The following is a 9,039-nucleotide window of genomic DNA, read 5'->3' as shown; positions in this document are numbered from 1 at the left end:
AGTACTCAATATCCTTACTCAGCAGTACTCAATGTCCTTACTCAGTAGTACTCAAGAGTCTTACTCAGCAGTACTCAATGTCCTCAGTAGTACTCAATATTCTTACTCAGTAGTACTCAATGTCCTTACTCGGTAGTACTCAATATACTTACTCAGTAGTACTCAATATCATGATTTCCCCACCTGCCTGATCTATCCGTTATGGAGAGGGGGACACTGAAGTCTCCAACTATAGAGGAGATTTGCCCATTTTCTATTTTAGTGCTATCAGGCTTTGCCTTATTGTTTTAAAAGTAATCTCTGCCTTCAATGTGGGAGTTGAACTCACAACCCTGAGATCAAGAGTTGCACACGCTTCCGACCGAGCCAGCCAGGCACCCCGGTTTTGCCTCACTTTGAAGGCTGTTTTGTGAGGTAGATACTCAAGTAGGATTGGTATGCTTTCCTGTGAAATTGAACCCCTATCATTACGGCGCCTCCCCTTTACCTCCAATCAATATCTGTGTTCTGAAGTCTGCTTTGCCAGAAATTAATGTAGCTAGTTCAGCTCTCTTCTGGTCGGCGTCACTGTGGCATTTCTTTCTTTATCCCTTCACTTTCCCCATCTCATTCTTTACGCTTCAAGTATATTTATCGTGGATGACATAAGGTTCTATCTTTTTTTCTTTAAATCTACCTTGGACAATCTCTCAGTGTATTTTAACTGTTCATGTTTAAGTGGTTATTCGTATGTGTGGGTTGGTATCTATTATGTTCGTAGTTGTTGGACTTTTTTTTGTGTTTCTCTCCTCCTCTTTCTGCATTTTCTGGTTTTTCGACTGTACTTCTTTTGTAAAACATTTTAGTGGTTGCCCTGGAGTTTGTAATATTAGTTTTAAATTAATCTAAGTTCACCTTCGTGTGTACCATAGTACTTTGTGTCTAGTGTAGGCCCCTTATGCTATTGCTTTAAAGTTATCTTTTAGAACAATTAAAAATAAGAAGAATAAAAGATTTTATTGTATCTTTACATATTTCTTCTCCTCTGCTCTTCTTTTCTCTGCGTGGGTCCGGGCTGCTGACCTGAAGAGCATCCGGAAGCACCCCTTTCAGGCTAGGCCTGCTGAGGATGAATCCCCTGGGTGGTTGTTTTCCCTTCCTTCAGGAAATCTTTACTTCTCCATTACTTTTTTCTCTGTAAACAACTTTTCTTCTTCTTTAAATTTTTATTTTGTAGAGAAGTTTTACATTTTCCACAAAATTGAAAGTACAGAGATTTCCTGTGTGCATCCTGCCCCTAAAACATGTGTGACTGTCAACACCACTCAGCAGAGGACGCCCTTGTTACCAGGGGTGCGCTACCAAGACTCAGAATGTGGATCTATAGTTCATTTCGCGGTTCACTCTTGGTGGTCTACATTCTATGAGCTTAGACAAAAGTATAAAGACATACACCCATTATACAGAGTGTTCTCGCTGTCCTAAAAATCCTCTGCTACACCTGTTCACTTCTCCTACCCACAGCATCCCTGACAACCGCTGATCTTGTGACTGTCTCCATGGTTTTGTCTTTTCTGGAACATCCCAAGGTTGGAATCCTACAGGAGGTAGCCTGGGCTCATTGGCATCTTTTACTTAGTTTTATGCATGTATTTTCCCTCAAGTCTTGTCATGGCTTCACAGGTCATCCTGCCATTGTTTGGAAGCCCCTCAGTTTGTCCATCCACCTGCTGGAGGACATCTCGGTTCCTTCCAGATTTTTGGCAATAATGGATAAACCTATAAACATCCAGATGTAGGTTTTGTTATCAGTTAGATGTAAGTTTTTAACTCCTTCGGGAAAATACCAAGGAACACAATGGCTGGATCTTGTGGCAAAATTACCTTTGGCTTTGCAGGAAACTGCCAGCCTGTCCTGCAGAGTAGCGGCTGGACCATTCTGCCTCCCCACCAGCAGTGAGGGAGAGTTCCTGGTGCTCCACATCCCCACTGGCCTTTGTGGCTGTCACTGTTCTAGAATTTGGGGAGTTCTACTAGGTGTGGAGTGGTGCCTCGTTGTGATCTGCGTTTCCCTGACGAGGTGATGTGGGGCATCTTCTCAGGTGCTTACTCGCCATCTGTGCATTCTCTTGGGTAGGTGCCTGTTCAGGTCACTAGTCTGTCTTTGAACTAGATTGGTTTCTTATTGTTGAGTTTTAAGAGTTGGATTGTTTTTTTTTTTAATTTTAGAATACAGTCCTTTATCAGATGCATCCTTGGCAAATATTTTCTCCCAGTCTGTGGCATGTCTTTTCATTCTCTTGCTATTGTCTTTCACAGAAGATTTTTTAATTTTAAGAAGTCCCACTTATCTGCTATTTCTTTCATCGACCGTGTTTTGGTGTTTTGTCACCACACCGCTGGTCGTTTAGGTTTTCTCCTATGTGATCTGTTAGGGGTTTTGTGGTTTTGCATTTTACATTTAAGTCTGTGATTCACTTTGAACACATTTTGAAAGAATTTAAGGTCTGTGTCTAGTTTTATCTTCTTGCCTGGGGACATCCACTTGTTCCAGCCCTATATGTGGGAAAGACTGGGTTTGCTGCATTGTATTCCCTTTGCTTTCTCCCTTGATCGATTTGCCTATTTTTTCCTCAGCACCACACTGTCTTGATCTCTGTAGCTTCACAGTAAGTCTTGAAGTCAGATGGTGTCAGTCTACCAACTTTGTTCTCCTCTTCAATACTGAGTTGGCTCTTCTGGGTCTTCTCTCTCTCTCTCTCTCTCTCTTTCTCTCTTTTGCCTCCATATAAAATCTCAAATGCACAAAATAGCTTGCTGGGATTTTGATTGAGATTGTGTTGAATCTATAGATCAAGTTGGGAAGAACTGACATCTTGACAATGTTGAGTTTTCCTATCCATGAACATGGAATACCTGTTTATTTAGTTCCTTATTTTGTTCACTAGAGTTCAGTGGTTTTCCTTGTATAGATTTGGTACATATTTTCTTAGATATATGCCAAAGAATTTCTTTTTTTCGATGCTAATATAGTATTACTTTTTTTTTTTTAATTTAAAATTCCGCTTGCTCATTGCTGCTGCATAGAAAGGCAATTGACTTTTCATGGCCTGTATCTAGTAATTGTGCTATAATAACTTCTCACTTCCAGGACGGTTTCTTTGTCAGTTCTTTTGAATTTTTCCTTCCTTACTTTTAAAGGATAATTTTGCTGAATAGTCTTTTGCTAGATTTTCTTTTAAAAATTTCAGTGTATTAAATATTTCACTACACTCGCTTCTTGCTTGAGTGGTTATTAATGAGAAGTTCACTGTAGTTTTTATCTTTATTCCTCTATAGATACGATGTTTTATTCCTCTGGCTTCTTTCAAGAATTGTTCTCTGCCTTTGGATTTCTGCAGTTTGAATACGATGTGCTCTGGTGTGTGTGTGTGTGTGTGTGTGTGTGCATGCACGTGTGTAATATTCATCCTGTTTGATGTTCTCTGCACTGTTTGCATGTGTGTGCACCGTTTCACATTGGTTTTGGAAAGTCCTCTGCTGTTATTACTTCAAATATTTCTCTGCTTTGTTCCCTCTCCTCTTGTTAATATTCCCGTTACATGGTTCTTATGTGTCAGATTCTTCCCCAGGCTTTGCCACATCTGCTGAGGAGCCCTTGGAAGGCATTCTTCATTTTTATTAGTGTGGTTTTTGCTTCTAGCACTTCCTTTCCATTGGTTCTTAGTGTTGGCATTGCCCACCAGCTTTTACATGTTGTCTAATTTTTCCATCCAAGCCCTTAACGTATTAATCATAGTTATTTTAAATTCCCCCACAGGTGATCCTAACATCTGTGTCATATCTGAGTCTTGCTCTGACAATTGCTTTGTCTTTTCAGACTGTGTTTTTCTTGCTTCTGACCCAAGGCTACAACTGTACTCTTCTTTCAGAACTGACTTACCAGCCCACCTTTCCCTGAGACCTTCTGACTGCTTTCTAGAAAACTGACCAAGACCCCTGGCCCAGCACCATGCTAACATGGTTTATTTTGCTTTCTTTTCTAGTAAATCTCCCCAAAATCAAACAAATAAAAACTCCAGCCCCTTCTGCTTTAAGGAGAATGAGTTGGATATCACTTCTTTCTCCTGCAGCAAATTCAAAGCGTTCCCAGTCTGCACGTGAACACACAGACAGGACCGCGTGCCAGGCACCTGCACTCCCCACAACCAGCCCAGGAAGCAGTTTCCATGATTGCCCCCTTTCTCCCAAACTAGAGCACAGCACAGGTCACCTTGGCTGACTTGCTCAAGTCCCACAGCTGGTGCTGAGCCAGGCTTTGGCTCAGGCCCGGCCCCCTTACCTCTGAGAGGGGAGGAAGTGGCTCTGGGCTGGGAGGAAGCCCAGGTTCTTCCGATCACCACCTCCACCTTGCGTCACACTTCCTCACAGCTCTGGCCAGCAAGTGCGGAAACCAGGGCATCTCCAAGCGTCTGAAATCACACAGCTGCCTACTCAGCTCTGGGATGGCACGGCAGGGAAAGCATCTTTCCACTTACTTCTCTAAGCCTGGTCCTATGCATGGAAGTGCCCAGCACAGATTAATATTCAAAACCTGTGTCTCAGCATGTGTTGAGGGGTAAGCAGTCAGTGCCGGTGACAATATTGTGAATCACGGGAGAGCCGGATGCGCAGGACAAGGCAGCCCCACGTTAACCCATGAAGCAGCTGGACTGACATGTGAGCCCCTCTCCGCACCTGGGCTCTGAGCTCCCCAAGGGCAGGGACGGCCTCTGAGGGAGGGCAAGAATGGCCCCAAGGACAAGATGGTCCCCGAGCACAGGGTCGGTCCCCAAGGGCAGAGACAGTCCACAGGGCTGGGACAGTCCCTAGAGCGGGGACCAGCCATGCACGTGTTCCCTGCTGTTTCCCCAGCACCGCCCTCCTTCATCCGACAGAGATGATCCCAAAACAAAACACCTGAGGAGAACATGAAATCGTTGGGTATCCTTAGACCAGTCTGGGAGCTGTTGTGCCGGGGAAACTAACCCCAGAAGCCAGGATTTCGGGAGTTTGGGGGGTTTTGCGCCTGCACACCCCTTCTCCAAGCCCGAGGAGCCCCCATGTAGCCGGCCTCCTCACCTCTCCTCTTTGCTTATCTGGGAGCTTGAATAAGAGGGTGACGCAGAAGCCCGGTGCCCCGCTCAGCTCGGGCTGCTGTAACCAAACCCCACACACCGGGGGCTCGTGCTTGCTCTGACATCGGTTGGTCACCGTCCTGGGGGTGGAAGTCGCAGGTCAAGGTGTCGGCTGATTTGGCTTCCGGTGAACAAGCTCTTCCTGGCTTGCAGTTCGAGACCTTCCCGCTTGGGCCTCCCGAGGCCTTTCTCTGAGCACTCACAGAGTCTGGAGAGAGACAGACAGACAGACAGAGAGGGGGCAGCCTCTTGGGTGTCTCGCTTCCAGAGACACTCGCCCCATCTGGTCAGGGCCCCACCCTGCAGCTCACTTCCTTCACTTCCTTCCCCCCAGAGTGGCCACATTGGGGGTCAGAGCTTCAACACATAAATCAGGGGACACAGGCGCCCTTCGTAACACCAGCAGTCAGCGTGAGCACGGTGGCCCTCAAGCCCTGATTACAGGTGGGCTGGTGGGTAGAGGGGGTCTTGTCCCCCCAGAGGTCAGCGTGAAGGACAGTGGAAGAACGGGCTTTGAAACCGAATCATTCACTTTCCGCCTGATTTGGGGAACGTCAGGAGCCTCCCTGCCTCAGTTCCTCTCTCCTTAAAGCAGGGACTCTAACATCTCCCTGCTTTGGGAGCCCCTGGGCCAGCCTGTGGGCTGAGCGGCCGTTGGCGCCCACGTCAGATCGTCCCAAGCACCAGGGACAGTGTCGGATGAGGGGGGTGGCGTGCGCAGGAAGGCGTAGGGCCGGCGGCCCTCACTTCCACCACCCAGTGGCACCACCGGTGGGGTGACCTGGCCGCTGTGGACAGTTTCTGGAAGGGAATTTCCCCCTTCTCATCTATGGCCTACCTGGGGCAGGAAATTATAGCCGCTCCCCGAGAAATAACCAGTGTACCGTGGAAGGCTCGTCACACGACGGCCATCTGGAAGCACATTAGCCCACCAAGTTTGTAATCAGTTGCCACGTGAGCCAGGCACAGACTGGACAGGTGACAGGGGTGACTGCTGTCGGATTAGGCTCGGAAGCAATGCTTTTGGGACGATGTGCCTGTTTTCGGGCCTAACCAGCCGCTTTGCCAGGTGTGCTGGGGCTCATCTGCTGGAGAAGGTTCGTGGGCTGGGACGGCGGACCGCTGGGCCTGCTCCCTGAGCTCTGTCTCTGCTCCCACCCCTTGGCCCACACCCCCCCAGGCCTTGCCCGGAGGCCCTTGTCCCTGGAGGCCTGGGTCCCCACCCAAGGCGACTGTGCCCTTCCTGCTTCCCTAACCTCTGGACCCAGAACTATCCAGAAGCCACCGGGTCCTGGGAAAGGACTCCCAGCTGGGGGATTCGAGGATGGGGCCCGAAGGTGGATTCTTCCTACCTCAGTGGCTGGACCAGCTTCCGCCAGATGTTCCCCGGGCAGGCGAAGGGGCAGAAACACGACCCTTTTTACGACCTGTCCTTCCGTCCATTTAAGGCAGATCCGAGCCTTAACCCAGAGGCGTGGAGGAAATCCCATGTCTTCGAGCCTGACGTCCTGTGCAGGTGCAGGGGGCTATTGACGTCCCTCCTTCCCCCTGTTGCCCCCTCCCCCTCCCCCCCCCCCACCACGCTGCTGGGGGTGCTCTGGCCCCACTGTGGCTCCCCGGGGGCTGGAGGCCCAGAATGGAGGGTCCAACCAAGGCAACCACAGCTTGTCCCCCATCTGGGGAGCTGTGCCCCTCCCCTCTCGCCCTACCCCTATAAGAAACACCTAGCCTTATTGCTTCATCTCCAAAACAGCTTTCTTTGACACCCCAGGGCTCCTGATTCCTGTCCTGAGCTGGGAATGCAAAGGGTCTGGGCTGGTCAGGGCCAAGGGGAGGGCAGACGGGCGTGAGTAAGCAGAGAACACAGGGCAAGCCGCTGTGTGGGAACGGCAGACCAACACTTGCTTTCTCTGGTTGTCCGTCCACCCATCCTTCCATTGGCAACAGTACCCGATGTTCTGGGAGAACGCCCCATCCTCAGCCCAGCCTGGCCCAGACCCAGCGTTAGGCATGCACGGAAGTGACCCATCAGCCGAGGCAGCTCTCGCCTGACCCAGATGTGTGGGTGGAGGGCAGGGCACGAGATGTGAATACTGGGGGCCCCGAGGCTGAGAAGAGCCAGTGAGAGGCTGGTTGAGGGAGGGCACAGGTCGGACTGCACCTGCCCAGCAGGGAGGCTGTGTCTGAAGGGACAAGGCCAGGGCTGCCCTGTCCACTGCCCCATTGACCGCTGCCGGACAGAGCCTGAGGAATAAGGGGGGCTAGAGCAGGGTCAGAGAAGCCCCGAGGAAGGGCTGCTTGGCTGCAATGTGGAATCGATCTCCTGGAGCCTGGGACAGGCCTGCAGGGAGAGATCTGCGGAAGCCCGGTCAAACCTGCCGTGCACGGCAAGTAAACAGCATAGCTGATTCACGGCCCCGCAGACCTGTGCTGGTCACTGCTCCCTTGACCCGGGAAGGGGTCTGTGAACCTCTTGCCCTTGCTCTGGGCACCGGTTGTCACTGGGACTCAGCGGACCATGTTCCTTCCCGCAAGGTTAGCCGAGGTAGGGCAGAGCCCTCCAGCTGGCAGCCCAGAAGTGGCCACCATCCAGGACCCCGCCTGCGCCTCAGGGACACTGCAGAGTGGGCCCGTGGTCAGTGGAGCCTGCCTCTGCCAGCTCTGCAGTGTGCTGGGCAAGAGAGGGACGCGCAGGGGGACAGAGTGTAGAAGTCGCCCAGGGCGTCCGCAACAGATGACCACAAGTCAGGAGCTGAAAACAGCAGAAGGTGATCGTTTCATGGCTCTGCTGGCCGGAGCCCGAGACCAAGGTGTCGCAGGGAAGCCTCCCTCTGGGGGCTCTGGGGGCTCTGGGGGCTCTGGGGGTGGGTCCTTCCTACATCTCCAGCTCCTGGGGGCTCCGGCGCTCCCAGGTTCTGGCTGCAACCCCCCAGCCCCTGCCTCCCTGGTCACATGGCCCCTTGGTGTCTGTGTCTCAGGTTCCCCCCGTCCTTTCTCTTGTAAGGACATGGTCATTGGATTTACAGCCCCCCACCCGCAGCCTGGGACAATCCAGTGTGGTCTATAGGGTACAGTGATGTCCTAGGTATCATCACAGCTGCAAAGACCCCTTTTCCAATAAGGCTTTACTCATAGGATCTGGAGGGCGGGACATGGACGCATCCCTGGCCCTGGTCGGGCTGTCTTTCCCCACGTCCTCTTGACGGCCCCTGAACGCTTTGCTGCCCCGGCCCCTCGCCCTGCCCCCTCTGCTCTCCTCTGCTGAGGCTGTAAGGACCCTGAATGCTGATGCCTCAAGCTCCTCCCACCCTGAACCCCGCCCCCACGTGGTGTTTCCAGAGGTTTCCACATCTGTGTCCCTGAGGAGGCCATGCCCAGGGAACTCCCTGATTTTTCCCCAGATGGAGCTCTGGGCTCAGCCCATGGCCTCACACCCCACCACCGAGGGCCACCGTCCTCATCTGGCTTCCTCCTCAGTCCCCACCAGATCCTAGAGCCACCCACCGAGGGAACTTTCCCTCCGTTTCGGCGTCTGTACCGCGTGTCCTCTGCAGAGCAACAGTCATGTGATGCGTAATCCCCAGGTTACAATCACTGCATTCCCTGCTTAAAACCTGCAGGAAGCTTCCGGACTCTCTAGGAGTTTCGTCCAAATCCCTTACCATGCCTGTCAGGCCCCTTGGGACCTTCCCTCTCTGTTGTTAAGGATCTTGTCTTCCCCCCCAACACTGAAGCTCCTGCCTCCTGGCAGCACCACACAGCCCAACCTCAGGGCCTTTGCACAGATGTCCTGAGCGAAGGGCTGGGCTCCGCACCTCTGCCGGCTCATTGCTGTTCAGGCCTCCCTCAAAGTCGCCCCACCAAAGAGCCCCCTGGCCTCCCC

The sequence above is a fragment of the Enhydra lutris genome, unplaced genomic scaffold, assembly GCF_002288905.1.
Source record: "Enhydra lutris kenyoni isolate GAN:26980312 unplaced genomic scaffold, ASM228890v2 scaffoldscaffold22, whole genome shotgun sequence".
NCBI lineage: Eukaryota > Metazoa > Chordata > Mammalia > Carnivora > Mustelidae > Enhydra > Enhydra lutris.
Note: the sequence above shows the minus strand (reverse complement) of the source record.